This window comes from Miniopterus natalensis, chromosome 9 (genome assembly GCF_054644295.1).
Source record: "Miniopterus natalensis isolate mMinNat1 chromosome 9, mMinNat1.hap1, whole genome shotgun sequence".
In the NCBI taxonomy this organism is placed as follows: Eukaryota; Metazoa; Chordata; class Mammalia; order Chiroptera; family Miniopteridae; genus Miniopterus; species Miniopterus natalensis.
In genome coordinates, this window is record NC_142089.1 from 78,878,927 (window position 1) to 78,906,006 (window position 27,080).

The 27,080-nt window shown below is 43.9% G+C and overlaps 1 pseudogene; it reads left to right on the forward strand.

The window, feature by feature from the left end:
* The first annotated feature begins 4,677 nt into the window (after window positions 1–4,677).
* Window positions 4,678–10,464, forward strand: LOC148092517 (phosphofurin acidic cluster sorting protein 2 pseudogene; annotated as a pseudogene).
* Window positions 10,465–27,080: the final 16,616 nt, after the last annotated feature.

Consider the following 27,080-nt stretch of genomic DNA (forward strand, 5'->3'; position numbering starts at 1 on the left):
TTCCAGAAACCTACATTTTGTAGCCCCTGAAATTGCTTTATTATTTCTTTTTTTAAGTATATAAAGCTTATTGAGTTTTTAAAATTTGTACAGTATTAGCTTTTTTAAATTTATTTTATTGTTGAGAGAATTACAGATGTTTACCCATTTCACCCCTTTGCCACCTGCTTTCCCAGTTCCCACTCCAGGGTGGCCAGGTGCTGAGCCTTTGTAGCAGCATCAGGGAGGCCTCTCCCAAGGTGGCCGAGATCTGGATCTCCTCTCTGTCCAGCCAGCCCATCGACCATAAGGACAGTGGCATGCGGGCCGACGCCCAGGACACATCCACAGATCACTCCTCAGAGGGGGAATCTGAGAAGGAAGCAAGCAGGCTTCCCATGTGATAGACCCGTTGGGCAATTTTGGGCAAACATGTGGTATAACCTGGTCTTCTGTAATGATACTATTAGCATAGGTTTCAAGATATTAATAAAAGAAGAGAGCAAGGGAATCAGGCATTGTTAAGCATTATCAACTAAGGAGCATAAGCCTGCTTCCTTTGAGCAGGAAGCCAGCGATGATGCCGCCCACGGGCAAGACCTGGACAAGGACAACTTCAGCGCGGGGGCACCTCAGAAGGAGCAGAGATCCATGACCAGGCCACAGAGCTTCAAGCAAAAAGTCCTGGCATGGCTGGGCAGGGTCAAAATGTCAGAGGAGGTCCTGGCCTTGAGGCAGGACTCTGCGGAGCACGTCCCTGAGGTGGAGGAGGACATGGGCCTTCTGCCTGACATGCTGGAGAAGCCCATTGACAGTGACCCAGACACGGAGGTCCATGAGGGCTATGATGACAGCATCCTCAGCACCCCCAAGCCCAACCTTGGGCCATCCTTTAAGGGCCTGTCACACTCCATCTCGAGGATGGAGACGAGGAGCATCCCCAGTGCCCTGGGTAGCAAGCAGCCCAACCACAGTGTCTCGGGCTGGGTGGCCCACACCTCGCCAACCCCTGGGGACAGCCTGGGGACAGCCCAGAGGTGGAGACATCTGCCCTGGACTTGTCCATCAAGAAGCTGCTTCCCAAGGGGCTCATCACTAAGACGGAGTCTCTTGTCCTGTCCTCCAGCAGGTCCCAGGGGAAGCAGGCTGGCGGCCAGGGCCAGAGCACGTCCCTGAAGGAGCGGCAGCTGATCGATGTGGCCACAGAGCAAGCCACCAACAGCCTGGAGGACAAGCACTGCTGGGACACATGGAGCCAGCTGCAGATCCCCAGGAAGACCCTGTAGGACCAGCAAAACCGCACCCCAACCCCAACAACCAGTTGCCCAAGAGCATCATCTTCATCAACACCTTCAACTAGTGGGCTCCAGGCTCAGCTTTCCCTGAACTTCAAGCTGTAGAACCACCTGCAGCATGTGGGCCACTCACCTCAGCCCCTAATAGGCCTGTGGTCCCAGGTCCTGGGCCGTAGCCTTGTAAGCCGCCATGGCACAGAGGGCTTCCCCTGCTCACTAATCGCAGTTTTTAAAATTTTTGCATTTATCTTATATATATTTAGAATTTTACAGTATTTTTTATTACATTATTTACTAAAATAAAAAATATTTTAAATGAAATTTAATCAAATACTATAAAAATTTTTAATGAAATTATATAATATTTAACTCTATGATCCTTCAAAGTATAACTTCCAACATCACTAAGTGCATTCGCAGTTTCCCCGCTGTCACATCACATCACAACCACACTCTGCCTCCAGAGCACTTTGATCCAGAGAAGCCAGGTGTGGTCCTCAGTCCCTGCCCATTCTCCAGGCTCAGCCCCTGACATCCCCTGGTCTCCATGTGTCTCCAGGGTCTTAGCTCTTGTGGATTTTCATGGGAGTGAAATCCTAATCTATGTGGCCTTTGGTGTCTAACTACGAAATGGGAGAGATGAGAAGACTGGTTGTGATGTGGTTGCATTAAAAGCAATTTTTATTAAGACTGAAAATCCAACAGAAGCACAGATCATGTGTGAAAAAGAAGGCCCAGTATTAAATATCGGCGTTGCCTAGGGGGATGGGCCACTCAGAATTACGGTGTGAGGGTTGGAAACCACAGGGACAAGCCTGGCCTCTGAGACAACTTTCAACCTCCCCTGTCCGGGACAGGCGGTGTGTGAGCTTCCGTACTGTGCACAGTGTAAAGTCGGAAAGTCAGATGTTTCCCTTAATTAACAATGTATTAAGTAATGAAATGCCTAGTATTTTAAGGTTTTAGAAAAATTAACATTTATGAGTTAAATAAGGATTAAAGATGAACCAGAGAAGACACACTCGCTCCTTCTGCCAAAAAATACTCCCAGGAGCAAGAGTTTCCATGTCTGCGTTCTCTCCGTCTCAGTGCTGCAGCGTGTGGGGCTTGTGTGAGGGAGGGAGAGGGTTTCAGGGCTGAGCTCTTCTGTAGCCCGATGTCCCCACAGGTGGACATAGCTCCGTCAGCCTTGTTCCCCTCATTCGTTCTCAGTGACCATCCCAGACCCTGACTTTTCAAGCTCATGGCTAAGTCGCTGCATGGTCATCACCGATAGGCCACCTCCAGGAAGGTGCAGCAGTGATGTGCCAGGCAGTGCATAACCGTGGCTGAGCTCTCTATGCACAAGGGCATTCAAAGGACTTATTTTTAATGTTCACCCACACCTCTGACCGCATCCCAAGACCAGAAGCACCAGTTCTAGAGCCGGCAGCCTCATCAAACCACAGGACTGAGCCCAGAAAAGACTTTTCAGAATTCAATCCAGAATGAGAACGCTGGTATGCACATGTGCACGTGAACGTGTGCACAACCGCAGACACACACACACACACACACACACACACATTGCTCTCTCCCTCTGTAAGAACTAGGTGTAGGATTACTACGTGCGTACTGCAGTCTCGGTTGTGAGTAGCACTTGGTCTGGCCCCTCCCAGGTTGGTTCTAGCTTGTCCTTCTTTCAGGATTTCATTAGCACACGGTCTCCAGGCCCATATAGATGCACCGGGAACTCGAGAGGTGGAGTCTGGGCTAATAAGCCCCGTTGCCTGAGGGAAGAGAGAGCAGAGGACAGGCCAGGTATATAATTTCTAAGAAATTGGTCCTTGGTTTCATAGGTGGGTAGGTCCATTGTCCGACCCAAGTATGGCAGCCCATATAGCAACTCACATGGAGACAGCCCAACGTCTTTACAAGATGCAGTTCGAATCCTAAGGAGTGCAATCAGAAGGCACCTAGTCCAGGGCAATCTGGTTTCTAGTGTTAACTTAGTCAAATGTCCTTTTAGTGTCTGGATCATTCTGTCTACCTTACCAGAGGAGGGAGGGTGCCAAGGAATGTGATATTCCCATTTTAACCCTAGGATCCTCCTTAGTTCCCTAACAATGTTTGTGGTAAAATAGCCTCCATTGTCTGAGTCTGTGTTCTCAACTATTCAGAATCGGGGAATGGTAAGGTCTAATATCACCTTGATTACACTGTGAGCAGCGGCACTTGATAGTGGACAAGCTTCCACCCAATTGGTCAGATGATCTACTATGACTAAGAGATGTTTGAGGCATTTCAGTGTCAGCTACTTGAATACTCTGGATTCTGTCCCCCTTGAGCGCCTGCTTGTTTAACCTTCGCCAAGTGACACATCTTGCTCTCACCTGTTTATCTATAGCATATATTCCTGTACTCCCATAGTTTCCCAGGACTGCGGCACACATAGCTTGTGGACCCCCCAGCTCCCTCGATGTAGTTGGGCTATCAGTTCCCTCATAATGAGCTTAGAGAGCATTTCTCTTCCGTCTGGCAATAAGCACCTTCCTTCAGAAATTTTGACAGTTCCTATCTTGGTTAATTGAGCCTCCTCCTGAGGGGTAAAGGCTGGAGTAATAACCGGAGGGGATAGGACAGGAGTAAGATGGAAAACTGGAGCTTCTGGTTGGAGTGCCGCTTCCTTAGCCCCTTCACCAGCAAGCCCATTCCCTTAAGTTTCTATAGAGCAGCCCTTCTGGTGCCCTGGTATGTGTACTACAGCTATTTCTTCAGGCAACTTGAGGTTGTCTAGGACCTGAGGAATCAAATCTTTATGTATCAGCTTTAGGCCTATACTCTTAATAAGGACCCTTTCTGTCCAAACCTTTCCGAATGTGTGCGTTTCCCCAAAGACACACCAGGAATCTGTGTAGATGGTTCTTTCTTTTCCTTTCAGAACCATTAAGGCCTGATTCAGTGTGAGTGAAAAGTTCACACGCCTGGGCTGACCAGCTATTGGGTGGCTTTTCTGATTCGATGACAGCGGATCGCTCTCCGTCTACGGCAGAGTACCCATTATGTCTTTTTCCTTCGAGTACTCGAGAGGAACCATCTATAAAGACTTTTAGCCCCTGTCAGAACAGGAGTTTCCCCAAGGTCAGGCCAGACTTTGGTCTGATAGACTGTGATGTCCATGCAACAATGTTCAACCCAGTCCGAGGGTTTACTTCCAGTTAAAGAGGCAGCCAGATTCAGGCAACTGTCCGTAGTTAGGGTTAGGTCATCCCTTTCTCACAGGATGGCTTCATACTTGAGGATTCTAGAGTCTGTCAGCCATCTTCCTACTTTCCGATGGAGAATTGCCCTGACCTGGAGGGGGCTGCTAAGAATCAATTGCCCCCCAAAGGTTATTTTTCCACTCTCCTCAGCTAGTACTGCGATGGCTGCTACTGACTGGACGCACTTTGGCCATCTCCTTGCTACGGGGTCCAGGAGCTTAGGTAGGTAGGCTACTGGCTCTCTTTGACCCCATGCTCTTGAGTTGGAACTCCGAGAGCGGTCCCCTTGTCAATATTAAGAGATAGATGGAAGGGCTTCTCTAACGATGGTAGCGTGAGTACAGGAGCCGTGATAAGGGCTTGTTTGAGGGTGTCTACTAATTCTTTTTCTCTAGGTTTCCATCAGAGGGGGTTAGGCTCCTCTTCTAAGAGTTTAAGATATAAATCCTTGGTCTTGAGGGCATGCAAGTCTATCCATAACTTGCAGTATCCAATTAGCCTGAAGAGTTTCCTAAGTTCCCTCTTCGGGCTTGGCACGGGTGTTCTGATTATTGCTGAGATTCGTTCAGGGCCTAACCTTTGCTTCCCTTCACTTACTAAGTGTCCCAGGTACTTAACCTCTTTTTCTAAAAATTGTAACTTGGTTTTGGAAACTCGCAGGCCCTGTTGACCAAGGAAATGTAGTAAGTTTATGGTTCTATCTACCATTTCCTCCTTCTGACTACCTGAGAGTAGCAAATCACCTACATATTGGACGAGCTTCATTTGGGGGGAGGGTAATGTAAACTTCTCTAGTACCTGTTCTAATACTTGTCCGAATAAGTTTGGTGACTCTGTAAATCCCTGGGAAAGGACAGTCCACCCATATTGCTGTTTTCTGCCTGGAAGAGGGTCTTCCAGTTCAAAAGCAAGTAAGTCCCTGCTTTCCTCAGCTAAGGGCCAAGCCCAAAAGGCATCCTTTAGATCTACTGCACTAAACCATTTATGCTCTGGTGAAATTTTACTGAGGAGAGTGTAAAGGTTTGGGACCCCAGGGTGTCTGCTTCGAACTACCTGATTTACTGCCCTCAGATCTTGGATAGGAAGGTAAGATCCATCAGGCTTCTTGACTTGTAGGATTGGGGTGTTTAGGGGGGGCATATGGGGTTCGAGGAGGCCGTCTTTAACCAATCCTTCTATAACTGGTTGTGATCCTAATCTTCCTTCTAGGGGTATGGGATATTGCTTCCTTCTAACTGTTTCTCCTTTATTTCTGCATTCAGTCCAGATGGGGGAAATTTTTAGCCCACCTCAGTTACCTTCCCTCCTCCAGATTTCAGGGAGTATCCTTTCCTCATCCTTTGTGGATAGCAAGTCGAGAGAAACTTGAATCTGTTTCTGTATAATGCTAAATCTTATTTCTAGCAGTGAATAACCATGGCTGAGCTCTGTATACACAAGGGCATTCAAAGGACTTATTTAAACGTTCACCCACACCTCTGACTGCATCCCAAGACCAGAGGCACCAGTTCTAGAGCTGGCAGCCTCATCAAACCATGGGACTGAGACCAGAAAAGACTTTTCAGAATTCAATCCAGAATGAGAACACTGGTAGGCACATGTGCACGTGCGCGCTTGCACAAGTGCAGACACACACACACACATTGCTCTCTCCCTCTCTCCCTCTGTAATAACTGTGTGGGACAATATACAAGGCAGACACAATGGAAGGGACAAGAGTCAGAAGAGGGAGGTCAGAGGCACTATCTCCACGTGGCAGCCCTACTCCACCTTTATGGCAATTACCACACACGTGGCTGAGGAGCCCTTAGAAGTGCCTGGGGCAATAATACCCTGGGCAGGCAGGAGGCACATAGGCCCTGACAGGCACAGTGACTCATCCAGGATCCAGAAGAGGGATCCATGAGGAGGTGAGCCTGAACCCAGGTCTGTCTCCTCAAATCTGGGCCCCAACATACTCCCAGAACTTCCTGGGGGCTGTTCGGATGGGAGTGTTGGTGTCACTATGGACAGTACAGTATTCCATGGAGAAAGGGGGTGACCAGTATTGACCCTCCGACTGTCTGTATAGCTTTAATTAGATGAGGGAACTCAGGGAAGCCAAACCCAGGAAGTGAGGTCACTTTCCAGGAGAACTTGGAACCCCGTAACCAGGCACCCACATTCTAGCAACAGACCAACAGCCAACTCACTTGGCAAGAGCCATTGGACAGTGCAAGATGTCCTCTTGCTGCTGCATTCCCAGAGATCGGGGCTCTCGCTTCTGGAGAGCCCGCAGTGAGGGTTTGTCGAGACTCTGCCGACGTTGGTTCAACCCTCATCCCCGACGTCAATGGCCATTTTCAAGAAGATCCCTTGAGGTAACCCAAGGCGGACGGGGTCAGACCAATCCAGGCCAGGTCACCTCTGTGAGCCATCCCTGCAAAGCCCACATCCCCTTCTCTTCATGCTGGGGGTAGAAGGACATGAGGGGGACCCCCCCGGGCAGGAACAGGTTGCTGGGTGCAGGATAACCTAGAGGTCCTGTCATGATCATCCCAGGACGGGGCAGGCCCGTGGAGAGAGGCTTCCCCAGAGTCCTCTTCTCTGTGCCAAGAGGAGTCCTAGGTCCTCAGGCTGTCACCCCTTTTCCTCCCAAGGGGAGGCTTGAGCACATCATGGAGTGTGTGTGACTGGAGAGGATGGTCATTGGGGCCTGAGAAATGGCAAAAACAGGGCTCTGATGCATTCTGCCTGGTGACTGGGAACTGTCTTGACAGAGCTCCACACAGAAAAACAGACAGGAGCTGACAAATGGGGACCTCAACTCCAACCACCTGCAGGAGGCACAGGTGCCCTGCACATGCACAAGAGTGCACCACGGGCTCAGCGTGAGTATAGGTGCCAAACTGACCCAAACTCCAGGACCCCGTGCAGCCAGAGAGGGCACGGGTTCCAGAGGCCGCTCTGCTACTCCCCTGAGGTCCCTCCTAGAGTCCAGTGTCCACAGGAACCTGGGCCTCTGTCTCTTCCCCCAACCCACTCTCACGGTCCAGCCTCTTTCAGACCAGATGCAGTCACTGTGCACACATGTTTAGGAGCATCACGGGAGAGCCTTCTGTATCATTTCCCTTCATGCCCGGTCAAGAGAATGTTTGCATTTTTCTAGACTTTCCCTGCTTAACGCCTGTCCCCAAGTGTCCATGTTGGCCTGACAACCCTTGCACACCTCCCAGTGTAACACATCATTGTCATTCGTAGGGATGCTTTTCCCCTGAAGGACTCGGTACCCTCATGGTACCAAGTCTGGTGCTTTGCCATTTGTTGCCCCCAGGACCACATCCCCGTGGCCCCTCCAGGTCAGGAAGGGAACCAGTGATCATGGCAGGTGACCCATCTCTTCACTGCTGGGGGACCAGGACATGATCCCCTTCTGTTGTCGTGTCAAAGGTGCTGCCCATGAACATGCCCCATGTCCTAATATCCTGGCCCTTCCCGCCCCAGGAAAAGCCTCTGCATGCTCATCCTAGAACCGGAGGTTTCGTCAGAAGCGCCAGGGGTGGCACTGTGAACACAGGGAGGTGCTGTCCACCCTCTGCTGAGGAAATGGCCTCAGATACCGATGCGTTTCCTCATTCCTCACCTCCCATTCGACTTCTCCTGCCGAGAACCTTAGCTCTTGTCAACTTAAGAAACACTCAAACCTGTGAAGAATGTTGTGAGTTTATTTGAGCCAAAGTGGCGACAGTTGCTGGGAATCAAAACCTCCGTGTGTTGAGAGAATCTGCACCTTATTTTATAGATGACATTCAAAAGAGGAGACATATGTAGGTTCCGTGAAGTCCACTGGTGATTGATCCGGGAGGTGGGAGAAAGCAAAGTGGGGGAAGCTCTGGGATCGGAGAAAAATCAAATAATAGACACACTTCTTTGACGTAGGTGGGTACAGGATAGCTAAGAGTCACCCGTTAGTAACAATGAGGGGACTTGTGGTCTCCGCAGAGAGGTGCCTGTGCTTCGAGGGGTCCGGAAAAAGGGAAATTACTTTGACATTCCGGAGATAGTTCATTGTAGGTGCAAAAAGACAACAGTCAGTCTCAGTTAAGGTAAAGATGGACCTTTTTCAGGGACAAAGATACCGGCCCAGGACATGACTACCCACCATAAACTGCTTTTAGTTAAAATGTCATTTTAGACCATCCTTTGTGGTTACTTTAGGTCCCTGAGTTTGCAAGGCTGCTCCACAGGCCTCCCCTGAGCTTGTGAGTTAGCATGTGGCCTTTTTTCGTCCACAGTCTCCTGCCATCACTGGTGTCCCACCTCATGCCACCAATCACTGAGTGCTTGGGGCTTCGGTCTGAGCTGCAGCTCCCAACCCACCTGGCAGTTCATGAGCTGCCTCTGATGGCATGTCCCTTTTCTGTCCCACCACAGGGGGAGAAACCATCAAAGCTTAATTACAAAAGGACTTGTATGGTGCAAGCAGAGGCAGCTTCCTCGCCGCCTGCGGGCCTGGCAGCTGCGCCCACCACGCTCAACACGCCGGTGCCCTTGAACCAGTTCGGCCCCTGGGAGGTGGGTTTCTCCAGCCCCACCTGCGTGCCCAAGTTGTGCACCCTGACATTCCAGAAGCTGGTGGTCTTGGAGGAGCTGGGAGAGGAGCTCACCTCGGTGGTGATTGCTGTGAAGATGCAGGGCTCCAGGGGCATCCTGCGGTCCCACGAGATTGAGCTGTTCCCCGGGGGGCAAGTGGAGACAGACCTGGAGCTGACCTTCTCTCTGCAGTACCCGCACTTCCTCAAGAGAGAAGGCAACAAGCTACAGATCCTGCTGCAGGAGAGGACGCGCTTCAGGAGCCGGGTCATCCTGGGCTACAGGTATCTGGGCTACAAGACTCTGGCCGCGGGCGCCATCCACATGGCCCAGGTGATGCAGCGAGCCCCCAAGGGTGGCCAGGTGCTGAGCCTCTGCAGCAGCATCAGGGAGGCCTCCCCCACGGTGGCGGAGATCTGGATCTCCTCCCTGTCCAGCCAGCCCATCGACCATGAGGACAGCCCCATGCAGGCGGGCGCCCAGGACACATCCACAGATCACTCCTCAGAGGGGGAGTCTGAGAGCTTCTCCTCTGAGCAGGAAGCCAGCGATGATGCCACGCACGGACAGGACCTGAACGAGGACAACGTCAGCGTGGGGGGACCTCAGGAGGAGCAGAGATCCATGACCAGGCCACAGGGCTTCAAGCAAAAAGTCCTGGCATGGCTGGGCAGGGTCAAAGTGTCGGAGGAGTTTCTGGCCTCGAAGCAGAATCCTGCGGAGCACGTCCCTGAGGTGGAGGAGGACATGGGCCTTCTGGGTGACACCCTGGAGAAGCCCATTGACAGTGACCCAGACATGGAGGTCCATGAGGACCATGATGACAGTTTCCTCAGCACCCCCAAGTTCAAGCTCGGGCCACCGTTCAACGGCCAGTCACACTCCATCTCGAGGATGGAGACGAGGAGCATCCCCAGTGCCCTGGGTGGCAAGCAGCCCAACCACAGTGTCTCGGGCTGGGTGGCCCACACCTCGCCAACCCCTGGGGACAGCCTGGGGACAGCCCAGAGGCGGAGACATCTGCCCTGGACTTGTCCATCAAGGAGCTGCTTCCCAAGGGGCTCATCACTAAGACGGAGTCTCTTGTCCTGTCCTCCAGCAGGTCCCAGGGGAAGCAGGCTGGCGGCCAGGGCCAGAGCACGTCCCTGAAGGAGCGGCAGCTGATCGATGTGGCCACAGAGCGAGCCGCCAACAGCCTGGAGCACGAGCCCTGCCGGGACCTGCAGAGCCAGCTGCAGATCCCCAGGAAGACCCTGTAGGACCAGCAAAACCACATCCCCATCTCCGACGACCAGCCACCTTAGAACATCAACCTCCTCAACACCTCCTACTGGAGGGCTCCAGGCTCAGCTTTTCCTGAACTTCAAGCTATATAACCACCTGCAGCATGTGGGCCACTCACCTCAGCTCCTAATAGGCCTGTGGTCCCAGGTCCTGGGCTGCAGCGTGTGTCAGCTGCCATGGCAAAGATGGCTTTCCTGCCCGCTAATTACAGTTTTTAAAATGTGAGCATGTATCTGACATATGCTTAGAATTTTGCTGTATATTTTATTATACCATTGAGTAAAATAAAATATATTTTAAATACAATTTAATCAAATACTATTCAAAATACATTTAATTTAATTTATGGAAGGTTTATCTTGATGATCCTTCAAAGTATAACTTCCAACATCACTAAGTGCATTCACAGTTTCCCCGCTGTCACATCACATCACAACCACTCTCTGCCTCCAGAGCACTTTGATCCAGAGAAGCCAGGTGTGGTCCTCAGTCCCTGCCCATTCTCCAGGCTCAGCCCCTGACATCCCCTGGTCTCCATGTGTCTCCAGGGTCTTAGCTCTTGTGGATTTTCATGGGAGTGAAATCCTAATCTATGTGGCCTTTGGTGTCTAACTACGAAATGGGAGAGATGAGAAGACTGGTTGTGATGTGGTTGCATTAAAAGCAATTTTTATTAAGACTGAAAATCCAAAAGAAGCACAGATCATGTGTGAAAAAGAAGACCCAGTATTAAATATTGGCATTGCCTAGGGGGATGGGCCACTCAGAATTACGGTGTGAGGGTCGGAAACCACAGGGACAAGCCTGGCCTCTGAGACAACTTTCAACCTCCCCTGTCCGGGACAGGCGGTGTGTGAGCTTCCGTGCTGTGCACAGTGTAAAGTCGGAAAGTCAGATGTTTCCCTTAATTAACAATGTATTAAGTAATGAAATGCCTAGTATTTTAAGGTTTTAGAAAAATTAATGTTTATGAGTTAAATAAGGATTAAAGATGAACCAGAAGATACACTCGCTCCTTCTGCCAAAAAATACTCCCAGGAGCAAGAGTTTCCATGTCTGCGTTCTCTCCGTCCAGGTGCTGCAGCCTGTGGGGCTTGTGTGAGGGAGGGAGAGGGTTTCAGGGCTGAGCTCTTCTGTAGCCCGATGTCCCCACAGGCGGACATAGCTCCGTCAGCCTTGTTCCCCTCATTCGTTCTCAGTGACCATCCCAGATCCTGACTTTTCAAGCTCATGGCTAAGTCGCTGCATGGTCATCACCGATAGGCCACCTCCAGGAAGGTGCAGCAGTGATGTGCCAGGCAGTGCATAACCGTGGCTGAGCTCTCTATGCACAAGGGCATTCAAAGGACTCATTTAAACATTCACCACACCCTCTCACGGCATCCCAGGCCAGAGGCTCCCTCTTTAGAGCTGGCAGCCTCATCAAACCATGGGACTGAGACCACAAAACACTTTTTAGAATTTGAAGGTAAAGCTTGCACCCTTGGCGTTTAGTAGCACGGACCGAGCTCTTCAGGCCGGCATCACCGGGTAGAAATGGATCTTTGGAAATATTTGCTAGACTGTATAGCAAAGAAACCACTGGAATAAGTGGGTTACAAAATCTTATCATGTAAATTTCATCTCAGACACATTAGCCTTTTTATGAGTGTTTTTCCAGTGACAGAAACATCCCCATGTGATGTTAATTTATTGTATATTAACAAAATAGCTAGTAAGTTCATGTGACCAGATGAAACATTGCCAAGGTGCTGTGATGGAGCCTCAAAAAGAAAAGGTTCTCTGTGTGCTTTCTTTTGGTGTCCTTGGTCAGTCAAATGATCACACAGGGGGAAAAGAGAAGCAACGGCCTAGGCATCCATATGGCCACATGTGTATTTTTGTAATGTTTTTAAAGTGTGATTGTTACAACCACGCAGAGTAGTGTATAGAATAAAACATAATCACTTGTGTTACTACTAACCCTTTAAAAGTGGCCATTGCATGGGGGGAGCTGCTGATTGGAACATTTCAGTGACAGTTGAGACTGTTGACCTGATTCCATCCCAGTGTTTCCTTCCCCAGAGGTAATTTCTATCAACTACTTTGTGTTTGTCGTTCTTATGTACGTTTTTATGATTTACTCAAAAGTTGTGCACCCTCAGAAATAGTTAGCATTGTTTTGCATATTTTCCACCTTATGTTAATAGCGTCATCCAGGATGTTTTCTGAAACATGCTTCTTCACTCAAGTCATGCTTTGAGATTTGTCCATGTTGATACACATACTCAAGTCCATTAGTTTCACCGCTATAATTGGTCTAGAATTTAATTAGTTTATTCTCCTGTTGAAGGACTTTTAGGTCATTTCTGGATTTTTACCGTTATAAACAATGCTGAAGTGGACTTTCTTTGCACTTCTCTTTCGGCACATGAATGAAGGTTCTGTAGAGTATATTGTTAAGACCGCATTTCTGGGTGGAAGGCCATGCACACCTAATTTTACTACTGGGTGCTATTCCAGTGGCTGTTCCACCACCTCCACCTCCCAGCTGTATGAATGTTGTCTGCTAATGGACCCTACATGCCCTTTTCCTGGCCAGAGGGGTTAGGTGCTCCCCCTCTATGCCCTGGCATGTGGGGGGACAACCGGTGGCCAATAACTGACTGCCACTGGGTAGACAAGACTGGCTCTTTACCTCCACATGGGACTGATTCAGTGAGTACAATTCTGGTTCCAGATCCCGTCTCAAGACCAGGCTGAGATCAATGTGCTGAGTCCACATCTCTGCTCAGCTCCATCATCTTCTGAGGTCAGTGCTGCAGGAACCCCTTCAGTTCTATTCTGGGGGTTGCTGCATCAGCCTGCTTTAATTAACTGATTTACATTACATTTTTTAGCTTGTAGTTTTTCTCCCATTCTTTGAAAGCAAAGACTTTGCTATTTTCTTTGCTATGTCACTATGGTTGGTAACTGTTCATTGTAGACACTGTCTAACTGTTGAATTAATAACTCTCTGTGGCTGTCACTAGGCCTGCATAGTAATGTGGAGTGAGAATCTCAGAGATGCCTGTGTTTACATATGTATATAATGTGAGCGTGTGTGAGTGTGTGTGCTTGTGTATGTGTGTGATACTCCAGAACCATCTAATGGAAAGATCTAAATGTACTCCCCAACAGCATTGGGCACACCTAGCACCAATAGGTTAGTTTCCAAATTCCTTCCTCCATTGAACGGAGTCAGTTGTTATTAAATAAATGCCTGATCCTTGGATGGCATGGCTCAGTGGTTAGAGTTTTGGCCTGCACACCAGAGGGTTGCAGGTTTGATTCCCAATAGGGGTCACGTACTTGGGTTGCAGTTTCAATCCCTGGCCTCGGTTGGTCTCTCTCTGTCTCTCCTTGTCTCTCCCCCTCCTCCCCTTTCCTTCCATTCTTTTGGAAAAAAAAAAAAATCAATGGAAAAAATATCCTTAGGTGAGGATTAACAATAAATAAATACATACATACATACATAAATAAATAAACAAATAAATAAATGGTGGATTCCATGTCTGGAGAAGAGAAATAGAATATAAATTAGGAACATTTGATATGCCAGAAAGCATAAAGTGCTCCAAAACTAACATGGATGTTTCAAAAAACACAGGCACCATATTGAAGAAGCTTCCACTAGGCAGATTTGGAGAAATGAAAGCATTGAAAAGAAGGAAGACCATTATTAATTGAAACACATGTCAAGGGGGTTTGAGAAACAGAGTCAGAGATAATGTCTTTTATAACTGATCTTTTATTTATTAATTTTTTGCACCAGGTCTGATCAAGTTTCATGCATTGTATTTGACTGTTTATTAAAATAATCGAATAAGCTGATAAGCAGAAAGCGTTTTCTAAGCGATGGTTTGACAGTGCTGTCCCAGGACTTGCTGTGGGAGAGCCGCTTCCCTTCCTCAGCACCGTCTGAAACGTGGCTGTGCCGCCCAAACCTCAGGCCCCCTGGGCTGGGCGCACCTGGTGAATAGGGGCTCGGGTAGCGGAGCCCTGCCAGCTGTAAGCAGCGGATCTGCGGCTGCACAAAACCCCTTCATGGGCTGTAAGAAGGTAAAAGTAGCTTTGGGAGCCAGCCAAAGGTCGATCAGGCTGGAGAGGTCAGGTCTATGGGTTTATCACCACTACCATTATTAAAGCCATGCCCCCTTCACTGACCCTGCCAAGGGGGCCACGCTGGAAACGGAATCCCTGGAGTTCCCGCATGACATATGGTAATGGTGTCCTTAACGTATAAGACTAGCGCATATTTGCCTAACACACTTGGGAAAATGCATTTCCCCAGCGATGCGACGGCTCGTAATCCCAAATTCCACGCAGAGGAGGAGGAAGCCACGCTGTGGGTGAGGGATGGCTGAGCCACAGCCCCAGGCGTGTAAGGGGAGGGTCCCCATGGTCGGCTGACCTGGTGGGTGTAAGGGGAGGGTCCCCATGGCCGCTGACCTGGTGGGTGTAAGGGGAGGGTCCCCATGGCCGCTGACCTGGTGGGTGTAAGGGGAGGGTCCCCATGGTCGGCCGACCTGGTGGGTGTAAGGGGAGGGTCCCCATGGCCGCTGACCTGGTGGGTGTAAGGGGAGGGTCCCCATGGCCACTGACCTGGTGGGTGTAAGGGGAGGGTCCCCATGGCCGCTGACCTGTTGGGTTTAAGGGGAGGGTCCCCATGGCCGCTGACCTGGTGGGTGTAAGGGGAGGGTGCTTTGTTCCTTTCCCCCTCTGGAGCGCAAAGAGCCTGCTAGGACTAGAGCCAGCATCGTGCATCCTTCTAAAGGGCGGGACCAAAACTACTCAGGGGATAACCAAAAAAGGGAGGAAAGGCTGCTGAGGTGGCATTTTCTAAACAAGTGCAATTTTTGAAAAGGAGAAAAAATTGGCACCTCTCCCCCCCACTATTAATTAAAAAGTTATTTTAGTGGTATGGCACAATATAGGACAAGTTGTAGGACTAAGGAACACACAACTGAATGAACCCCCATCTTTCTCAGCCTCACATGCATGTTTTAAATGGCATTTATTCAGTGGGCAAAACTTTAAGCTGCTCTTATCTGTACTTAAACACTCATTCAAATTGCAGTGAGATGGAATTTTCGTATTTAGGTTGGTATCATTATTGAATCCTTTGGTAAATAGAGTATGCTATTATTTATTTTATTTTTATTATTTTATTTCCTTTTCTAGTGTGATAATCATATTGAGAGCATTCAAGTAAGAATAGTGACCACGAGTGAGTTCAGGACCCTGCAATGCCCTCGGGTGACCACTGCTGCTCTCCTCTGGGCAGTGATCAGTCCTGAGCGTGTAGCTGTGGAAGGACATAAAACCAAATGACGATTAAAATCAGGACAAGTCAGGGACACCAGTCACTCAGAGGAACCGGTTTCCTTGTCGTGCGCCTGCCTTCGGCTGAGTGGGAGAAGGAAACCGTTCTGCTGACACATCGTCTCCTGCCCCCGCAGGTTGTACTCGCTGCCCGGCTCCTTCTGCCCTGTCCCGCGGCCGGGTGTCTGCCTGTCGGTCACCCTCACAGCCCCATGCACTGCTCCTCACTCACCCTTCACACTGTGGGCCTCAGCTGAACTTACAGGACACCCTCCTCAGTCAAGAGCACTTTGTGCTATTTGCAAGACAATTCAATTTGATTTCAAGAAAAATTCCTATTTAATACCATTTGTTATGTAAGGATATCTCAGATATTACCAGGAAAACTAATGAACTGTTTGTTTAGCTAGTGTTTGCTTTCAATGAAGAACCATTGGTGCTTTTCAGCCATGTGTAGACTTAGAAATAGAACCACAATTCTGTTGGTTGGTTTTTTTACATTAGAAAATAGCTTTATTTTTATCCTACCACTTTTGAAAACTTCTGTCATATATTCCTTCCTCACACTTAGATGATATTTTCAGGTCACTTTTATTTTCATTTCTAAAGTATTAAAAATATAGTCTGAACCAAACTGAACTTCTCATGCCCATTCTCGAGCTTTCGCCTTCCTCTCGAGTCAAACCCAGGGGGTAGGGAAGGGATGTGTGAGTCTCCTCTCTTTCTTGCTCCCCATCTCCCTGACTTGCCACCCTTTGCCTCTGGACTCTTCAGGATTGGATGGGACAGTGGAGTCAGACATAAAGGAAAGAAAAACAATGATACATAGTTAGCTGGTGCTGTTTGGAGATCTCTCTACTGTCAAGTGCTCTCTTGCATGGCAGACTTCTAAGGCGGGCTCTTTCTTTATATATTTTTTTAAACATTTATCTTTATTGTTGAAAGTATTGCAGATGTGAGGGACATCTGTTGGTTTACTCTTGTAAAGTCTGAAGTCCCTTTTGGAGAAGGCTGCATTGCCTGTGCATGTCCCAGAGTGACTGTTGCCGAGACAAGCGGAGCCCGGTGCTCTGCATCTGTGGTCAGCCAAGACACTGCAATGATGGTCTTTTGTTTCACTATATAATTTTATGAAGCTTTTGGAACCTGGTGAAATAAAGCTTCTATATATTCACATTATCATGGGTTTTGCCACCAATGCTGGGCCTAAATATTGAGAAGTAACTTTCTCTTGCTGTGCTGGTTACCGTGATGTGTCAGAGCCGAGACGGCCCATCCATGCTCAGGAACAGGTTGCTTGCACTTTAGATGTCATTTCCAAACAATCATCACCAAGATCCATGTAAAGAAGACTTTTCCTTTGTTTTCACCTAGGAGTTTTATGGTGTCAGGTCTTACAGTTAAGGCTTTAATCCATTTGGAGTTAATTTTGTGAGTGGTCTTAGGTAGAGCTCTGGTGTCATTATTTAGCATATGAGCATCCAATTTTTCTAGCACCATTTACTAAAGAGACTATCTTTACTTTTTTACTTTTTATTGAATTTATTGGGGTGACGTTGGTTAATTTTTAATTGGATCATTTATTTTTTGGTGTTGAGCTTTATAAGTTCATCATAAATTTAGAATATTAAACCCTCATTAGATCTATCATTGATGAATATGTTCTCCCACTTAGTGGATTGTCTTTTCATTTTGTTGATGATTCCCTTTGCTGTGCCAACATTTTTAGTTTGATGTAGTCTCATTTGTTTATTTTTTCTATTCTTTCTCTTGCCCAAAGTAATATAACAGAAAAAATATTGCTTCCATAAATATCTGAGATTTTACTGCTCATGTTATCTTCTAGAATTTTTATGGTTTTGAGTCTAACATTCAAGTCTTTAATCCATTTTGAGTTTATTTTTGTGTATGGTGTAAGAGGTAGTCTAGTTTCTTTCTTTCTTTCTTTCTTTCTTTCTTTCTTTCTTTCTTTCTTTCTTTCTTTCTTTCTTTCTTTCTTTCTTTCTTTCTTTCTTTCTTTCTTTCTTTCTTTCTTTCTTTCTTTCTTTCTTTCTTTCTTTCTTTCTTTCTTTCTTTCTTTCTTTCTTTCTTTCTTTCTTTCTTTCTTTTCTTTCTTTCCTTCCTTCCTTCCTTCCTTCCTTCCTTCCTTCCTTCCTTCCTTCCTTCCTTCCTTCCTTCCTTCTTTCTTTCTTTCTTTCTTTCTTTCTTTCTTTCTTTCTTTTTTGCTCATATCTATCCAATTTTTCCAACACCATTTATTGAATACATTATCTTTACCCCATTGTATGTTTCCCCCCCTTTTTCAAATATTAATTAACAATAAAGGCATGGGTTTTCTTCTGGGCTCTCTATTCTGTTCCATTGATCTGTGTGTCTACTTTTATGACAATAACATGCTGTTTGGATTTCTTGGTCTTATAGTATAGTTTGATATCAGGTAGCATGATTCCTCTAATTTTGTTCTTCTTTTTCAGGATTACTATGTTTATTCTGGGTCTTTTGTGATTCCATAAAAAAATATTGGGATATTTGTTTTAGTTCTGTAAAATGTGCCATTAGTATCTTGGTAGGAATGGCTTTGAATCTGTAGATTGCTTTGGGTAATATGGACATTTTAATTATATTAGTTCTTTCTATTCATGAACGTAGCATATGTTTCCACTTTTTATCTTCTTCAGTTTCTTTCTTCAGTGTCTTATAATTTTCTGGGTACAGGTCTCTTATGTCCTTGGTTAAATTTGTTCCTAGGTGTTTTATTCTTTTTGAAGCAACTGTAAATGGGATTGTTCTTAGTTTTTCTTTCTGATAGTTCATTATTGGTGTATAAAAAGGCAACTAATTTCTAATTATTTATTTTGTATCCTGCTACTTTACTGTATTCACTTATCAGTTCTAGTAGTTTAAGGTGGAATCTTTAGGATTCTCGATATATAGTATCATCTAAAAGTAGTGACAATTTTACTTATTCCTTTCTGATTTGGATGCCTTTTGTTTATTTTTCTTGTTTGATTTCTGTGGCTAGGACTTCTAGTCCTATATTGAATAAGAGTTGTGCAAGAAGACTTTGTTCAAGATCTTAAAGAAATGCTTGTAGTTTTCGTCCATTGAGTACGATGTGGCTGTGGGTTTGTCGTATATGGCCTTTATTACATTGAGGTAGATTCCTTCTATTACCACTTTGCTGAGAGTTTTTTATCATAAATGGATGTGGATTTTATCACACGTTTTGATTACTGCTTCAATTTCCCTAGTTGTAATCTGTCCATTCAGATTTTCTGATTCTTCCTGATTCTGTTTTGGAAGATTATATGTTCCTAGTAATTTATCCATTTTTCAACTGGTTTTAGAGAGAGAAGGAAAGTGAGAGGGAGAGAGAGAGACAGAAGATTCAATGAAAGAGAAACACTGACCTATTGCCTCCTACACGCCCCCTACTTTGGACCAAGCCCACGACCTGGGCATGTGCCCTGATTGGGAATCAAACCTGCGATCTTGGTGCATGGGATGACTCTCAACCAGCTGACCCACACTGACCCTGGTGTAATTTATCCATTTCTTACAGATTTTCCAATTTGTTCGCATATAGATGTTTGTTATACTTTCTTACAGTCCTTTGCATTTCTTTGGTGTTAGTTGTTAATTCTCCTCTTTCATCTGATTTTTATTTACTTGCACCCTCTTTCTCTCTTTATTTTATGAGTCTGCTTAAAGGTGTGTCAATTTTGTTTATCTTTTCAAAGAACCAGCTCTTGGTTTTATTGATCTTTTGTATTTTTTTTTAGACTCTATGTTGTTTATTTCTGCTGTGATCATTATTATTTCCTTCCTTTCCTGCTCACTTTGGACTTTGTTTGTTGTTCCTTTTCAAGGTTGTTTTGTTTGTTTGTTTGTTTTTTAATGTGTAAAGTTAGGTTGTTTATTTGAAGTTTTTCTTGTTTTTGCAGGTTGGCCTGTAACGCTATGAATTTCCTCCTTAGGACCCCTTTCTCTGTTTTCCATAGATTTGGGGTTGTTGGGTTCTTCTTGTCATTTGTTTCAAGGCATTTTTTGATTTCTTCCTTGATCTCATTGTTACCCCATTCATTGTTTAATATCATGTTATTTAGTCTTCATGTATTTGAGTGTCTTTCAGTTTTTTCCTTGTGATTAATTTCTAGTATTTTACCATTATGGTAAGAGAAGACGCTTGATATGATTTCAATCTTCTTAAGTTTATTGAGATTTGTTTTGTGTCTTAACATGGTCTGTTCTAGAAAATGTTCCATGTGCTTTTGAAAACAATGTATATTTTGCTGCTTTGCAGTGAAGTGCTCTAAAAATATCAAATTTATCTCATCTAGTGTGTCATTTAAGGACACTGTTTCCTTTTTTATTTATTTTTTCTTTCTGGAAAAACTATCCATTGATGTCAATTAGGTGTTAAAATCCCCTAATATGACTGATTGTGTTATTGTCAATCTCTCCCTTTATGTTTATCAACATTTGCTTTATATATTTAGGTGCTTCTAGGTTGGGTGCATAAATATTTATAAGGATTATATCCTCTTGTTGGGTCGCTCCATTTATTATTACTTAGTGTCATTCTATGTCTCTTACTATAGCCTTTGTTTTAAAGTCTGCTTTGTAAGATATAATTATGGCTATCCCAGATTTTCCCCCTCTTCATTTGCATAAAATATATTTTTCCATCTCTTTGCTTTTAGTCTGTGTGTATCTTTAGTTCTGAAGTGGGTTTCTTGAAGACAGCATATATGTGGATCTTGTTTTCTTATCCATTCAGCTACTGTATGTCTTTTGATTGGAGCATTTAAATCATTTATATTTAAAGTGATTATTGATAGGTATGTACTTGTTGACATTTTATTCTCTTAACTATGTTCCTCTGATTTTTTCTGCTGCTTCTAATTTTTAAAGCAAGACATTCAACATTTCTTGTAATACCGGTTTGGTGGTAACAAATTCCTTTAGCTTTTTCTTGTCTGAGAAACTCTTTATTTCTCCTTCAATTTTAAATGATAGCTTTGCTGGATAAAGTAGCTTGGTTGTAGGTCCTTACTTTTGACTACTGCATATCTCATGCCAACTCCTTTCTGGCATAAAATGCTTCTGTTGAGAAATCAACTGACAGCCTAGTGGGAGCTCCCTTGTAGGTAACTAATTGTTTCTCTTGCTGCTTTTAAGATTTTCTCTTGTTGTTTAACCTCTGCCATTTCAGTTATATTGTGTGTTTGTTTGGGCTTCTTTGGCTTCATTTTGTTTAGGACCCTCTGAGCTTCCTGGACTTGTATGTTTGTTCCTTCACCAGGTTAAGGAAGTTTTCAGTCATGATTTATTCAAATAGTTTTTGATCCCTTGCTCTCTGTCTTCTCCTTCTGGTACCACTATAATGTAAATATTGTTACATTTCATGGTGTCCCAAAGTTCTCTTAAACTACCCTTATTCTTTTTTAATTTCCTTTCATTTTTGCTACTCTGATTGGGTGTTTTTTCTACCTTGTCTTCTAAATCCTGGATATACTGAGTCTAGCTGCTACTCACTGGGGGCTGGCATATTTTTGTGGTGGGATGGGGTCACAGAAAGTCATCAGGGAGAGGCCAGCAGAGTTTATTAGGCCCAAACAGACCAAGATTTGGCCATGTGAAGGGAGGGCTCTATCCCAGTTGAACGTGCATGGGAAAAATGGCCCTTGTTCTAGAGCTACACAACTCAATCTGTCCCAGATTCTCCTAGGAGAAGATGGAACTCATCATGGCGGGCTGTTAGGAGTCAGGAGGATGGGGCTAGTGGATCTTGGGTGAGGGTGAGGTGCTGATTCCACTTTGGGGAAAGTAGAGAGTGTGTCTTTCACTCCCAGAGCCACTCAACTCAGTCTTTCCCAGAATTTCTCAGACCTTGGCAAGGCAGAGCCAGCAAGAGTCATGTAGGTGAGGCCCCTGAAGCCTGAGCCTGGAATGTGGGTCCCTCAGAAGCCCAGAGCATGTTTCTAGCAGATCTCCTGTGAGGAGAAATGACAGTCACTTTAATGGGGAAATGGGGGGAATGACTCTTGCCCCAGAGCCACACAACTCGTTCACTGACACCCCTGATCTCTACACCCTGGCCAAGACAGCTGACTTTTCAGCAGGGTATAAGCTCCTCAAGTTGGTGAAAGAAGGAGTGTATAGGGTGGGTTCTTGTATTACCCCAGGCTGACCCACAGAGAGGGGAGTGCTCCACCCAAGAAAATGTCATCTGTGTGGGAGAATGACTCAGCACAGGTATCCAGGTGACTATCCCCTTAGCTCTCTTCCCTGAACCACAAACCCAGGACTCTCCTCCATACTACTCTAGTCCACTCTACCCTCCCTCCACCACAGCTCAGGGTGAATGACTGTGAATGAAAATTTGGGTGTTGGCCCTTTAAAAAGTGCTTGTGTCTTTAGCAGATTCTGGTCTCTCTCCAGCAGACAGAAACCTGTCTGCTTTTCACAGCTGGATGTTATTTGTTCTCTTTCCAGCTCTGGTGCTCTGGGCTAGAGGGCTCAGCTTGGGGTTTAGACCCCACACTTCTCAGGGGGAACCCTCTCCAGTTCCTTCTGGAACCTCACCCACCTCCTGTGGGAGTGGGTCCAACCCTTTTCACATTTCTACCATTCTTACCAGTCTCCATGTGGCTTCTTCTGTAAATCCTTGGTTATAAGATTTCTCTTCAGTGAGTCTTCAGATGGTTATTCAGGATGATCTATAATTTAGTTGTAATTCCAGTTTGGACCTAGAAAGAGATTAGTGTAGCTTCCACCTATTCCACCGCCTTCTTTGAGACTGTCTTTTCTCCAGTAAGTATCCTTGGCTCTCTTATCAAATATTACTTTATATGCTTGGGGGTATTTCTAAGCACTTGGTATTTTTCCATTGGTCTATGTCTGTTTTTATGACAAAACCACCCTGTTTTGGATACTATAGCTTTTTATATAGTATGAAATCAGGAAGTGTGATGCTGCTCACTTTGTTCTTTTTCGGGACTGTTTTGGCTTTTAATGGTCTTTTGTGATTCTGAATGAATTTTAGGATTTTTTTCTATTTCTGTGAAAATGCCATTGGAATCCTACAGGGGTTTCATTAAATTTATAGGTGGTGTTGGGTACTATAAACATTTTAACAATCTTAATTCTTCCAATACATGAATGTGCTCTTTCTATTTATTTGTGTAATTTTCAATTTCTTCAATCAATGTCTTACAATTTTCAGTGTAGAGATGTTTCACCTTTTTAGTTAAATTTATTTCTAAGTAATTAATTTTTTTAATGCTATTATAATGGGATAGTTTTTCCCACATGATTTGTTGTTAGTATATAGAAACACAACTGATTTTTGTATGTTTATTTAAAATCCTATAAATTTACTGAATTAATTGATTAGATCTAATAGTTTTTTGATGGAATATTTACAATTTTTATATGTAAAATTATGTCCTCTACAAACAAAGACTTTTACTTCTTCCTTTCCTAATTGTATAACTTTTATTTCTTTTTCTTGTCTAATTGCTCTAGCTAGGAGTCTCAGTAATATGTCGAATAGGAGTGGTGAGAGTGAGCATTTTTTTCTTGTTCCTGATCTTAGAGGAAAACTTTCAACCTTTCACCATTGAAGATGATGTTAGCTGTGGGCTTGTCATACATGATCTTTATTATATTGAGATATGTTCTTTTGTTACTCCATTTTTGATAGTATTTATCATAAATGAATGTTGAATTTTATGAAATGCTTTTTCTGTATCTATTGAGGTTGTATATTTATCTTTCATTTTATTAATGTGATGTATCACATTTATTGATTTGCTTATGTTGAACCATCCTTGCATCACAAGGATGAATCAAACTTGATCATAGTGCATGATCCTTTTAAAGTATTGTTGAATTTAGTTTGAAAGTATTTTGTTGATAATTTCTGCATCTATATTCATTTGGGATATTGTTCTATAGTTTCCTTGTAGTGTCCCAATCTGGGTTTGGTATCAGGGTAATTCTGGTCCCATAGAATGAAATTGGGAGTGTACCCTCCTCTTTACTTATCTGAAATCCTTTGAAAAAGATTGACATTAATTATTATTCAAAAGTTTAATAAAATTCACCAGTAAAACCATCTGGTCCTGGACTCAAAATTTTTAAGATGAATAAAACTAATGAGAAATATTTGAATGGTTATACCTCATTTTTAATATTGGCAATTCATAATTGATAACACAGTTGTTAATGTGGTTAGTTTGTAAGTAAAAGCAGTACAGGTGATTGTAGTATATTTATTTTTAAATGTATTTCTCCAGTTTGCCTTCTCTAACACAAGACACACTCTTAGGAATTAGAGAATCAACATTTAGCTTTGGCTAGTTGTTAACGTGGTTAGTCTGTAAGTAAAAGCAGTGCAGTTGATTGTAGTATTTCTATTTTTAAATGCATTTCTCCAGTTTTCCTTCTCTAACAATGGTCACACTATTAAGAGACAGAGAGTCAGGATTTAGCTTTGGCTAATATCTAGCACATAATAATACAATTAGCTACCATTTAATGAGAGTTTACCTTGTCTTACACCCTGGGCACATGGTCACTTTTAAGAGGAAAAGAAACCAGTGGAATTTTTGGTAATCTCATGTGCCCTGTCCCTCTACATGCACCCTCAGCCTTCCAGCCCCACAGAGTGCCCTTCTGAAGTCCCTTTTCATAGGACCTTGGCCACCTAACCCCTGGTCACCTTGGTTAGTCATCAATACCTCCAAATAGATGTTTTCCCCTTTATTTTTAGTATTTTATGTAGTCTTTCTAGTTGTTTTGGGTGAAGCATTGGCATGCTGTGGTAACTACTTCATTACAGCCAGAAATGGAATCTGAAAGCAATTATTTTAAGCTATTGTGTTTCAAATCAGAATGTAATGTATTTTTAAGTAACTTTTGAAAAATTCAATACTTGGTTTTATAGACTGAAATTCTCCCTGCATAAATCAATAATAGGTGACTGTTAAGAAGCTAGCTAAGTGGCCAAAACTAAGTAGTTCTTTATATCCTATCATATCGTGAAGCCTCTTATGTTTGTACACCATGAAATATTCCCCAGGAGTCACATAGAGAAGGTTAGCTATTAGGCCTATTGTAATTCTGTTTGTATACTTAAATCTATTTTATCACACATAGTCATGGGTAGCAAAATTTTGCAGCAAGTGTCCATATATTTATATCAGCACATATATATATATATATATATATATATATATATACATAAACACATATATATACACACACACACATACACACACACACACACACACACATATATGTAAAACCATTGAAAAATTATTTAAATAATTAAAATTGTGGTATGATTATAACTATAAGGAATTTAATGTTAAAATTCATAAATCAAGTCAGACAAAAATCTAATTATTTAGTCTAAAGCTCTGTTCATTACACTAACTTAAAGGAAGCTGTATCTGGTTTTATGGGGTAAAATTCAGAAGACCTAGACTTCTGCCCTTGTTGTCTGGCCCCAAGTAAGTGGACTTTTCTCTAGGTCCACTTTTCTCCTCATGAAGTGGACCAGTATTATTTATATTATCCTTGTCATATGGCTCTTTGGAGGATAAAAATTGAATATATACATATATACATACATATATATATATACACACACACACACACACACATATATATATATAAATGACAAGTTAAATGCATCCATAATTGTGTTATTATTAATTTTTAAAATAATAGTACATTATTATTGAATAATAATATAATTGAAAGATTAACAGTACATAGGTAGAGAAATTCAGACAAATTCACACCTGGGTATCTCACTCAGGAAGTGACTTTTTTAGAAAAAGCAATCTGGGATGCAAAGCAAAGTTCCAATTTTGTCTAAATGTAGTGGAGGCAGCCACACACCTCTTCTGATTCCAGCATAGCCAGGATTTGCTTTTCCACTCATGGTCCTCTTCCTGCTCCTCTTGTTCCCAACCTTCCCAACACACACATGCACACACATATATGCACATGCATAAACACTTGCAAACACTCACATGTTTGCACACATGCACACACAGAAACAAACATACATACATGTGTGCACATGCATACACAAAGCAACACGCACATGTGCACACACGTTTACACGCATGTTCACACAATGCACACAGACGATCACATTCACCATTTGTCCTACTCTAGAATTTAAGCTTAAGGTTTCATCATTCAACCACCATTCTGTGGAACAAGACCAGCACACTTGGGGATAATAGCATCCTAGAGCTATTGCAGGATTTGGTCCCCTCATATGAGCAAGGCTTTCATACTTTCCCAAACAGCATTTGCCATATGAAGGATCCAAAGGGCCTGAGAGTTCTAGGAGGGACAGGCTGAAGCACTGGATATGACAAGAAAGACGATAAAAGGGATTAATGGGAAAATATGTAAATAGCTTCTGCGTTGTTTGACATTAGGCCTGGATCTGACCTCAGGTTTGTGAAGATGAGAAAAGGGCAGAAGCACCTGGATAAGATTGCTGGAGCCCTGTCTTCAAGGTCAGTGGGAAATAAGTATCAACTACTCTTTATTGGATACTTACTCCGTGACAGGTTCTCTGTTGGGTGATTTTTAAATACATCCATATTTTAATCTTTATAATAACCCATGATCTTTCTATTATACCACAGGCTATGGAATGCATCATGTCCCCTCAAGATCCATCTGTTGAAGCCCTAACCCTTAGAATCTCAAAATGTGACTATATTTGGAGACAGCATCTTTAAAGAGGTAATTAAGTTAAAATTGAAGTCATTAGGGTGGGCCCTAACCCAATGTGACTAGTGTTCATATAAAAAGAGATGAGCACACAGACACACACAGAAGGAAGACCACATGAAGATATTGGGAAAGGTGACCATCTACCAGTCAAAGTGAGTGGCCTCAGAAGAAACCAACCCAGCCAACACCTTGATCTTGGACTTCTAGCTTCCAGAACTGTGAGAAAATAAATTTCTATTATTTAAGTCCCCTGTTGATGGTAGCCGTTGAAAACTAATATACCATAGTATAGCAGAAAATGTAGCTCAGTTCTGGAAGAGAAGGAACTTGCCACTGTCTTTTTAGCTCTTTTCTAAAATATAAATATTGAGAAAATACTTCTTTGTTTTATTGTCAATTTTGAGCAGACACTTCTGTTTAAACTTTAGAACTAAAAGAATCTAAGTGTTTCATCCCATTTTTTTATGCATGCTTTGTAAACTAGTTTGGGTTTTATTATTAATCTTTATTTTTTTATTTAATCATCTAGCTTTGGAATCAATAGAGAAAGTTCACAGAAAATCTTCTTAGTCCTACTCTAATCATTGCTATA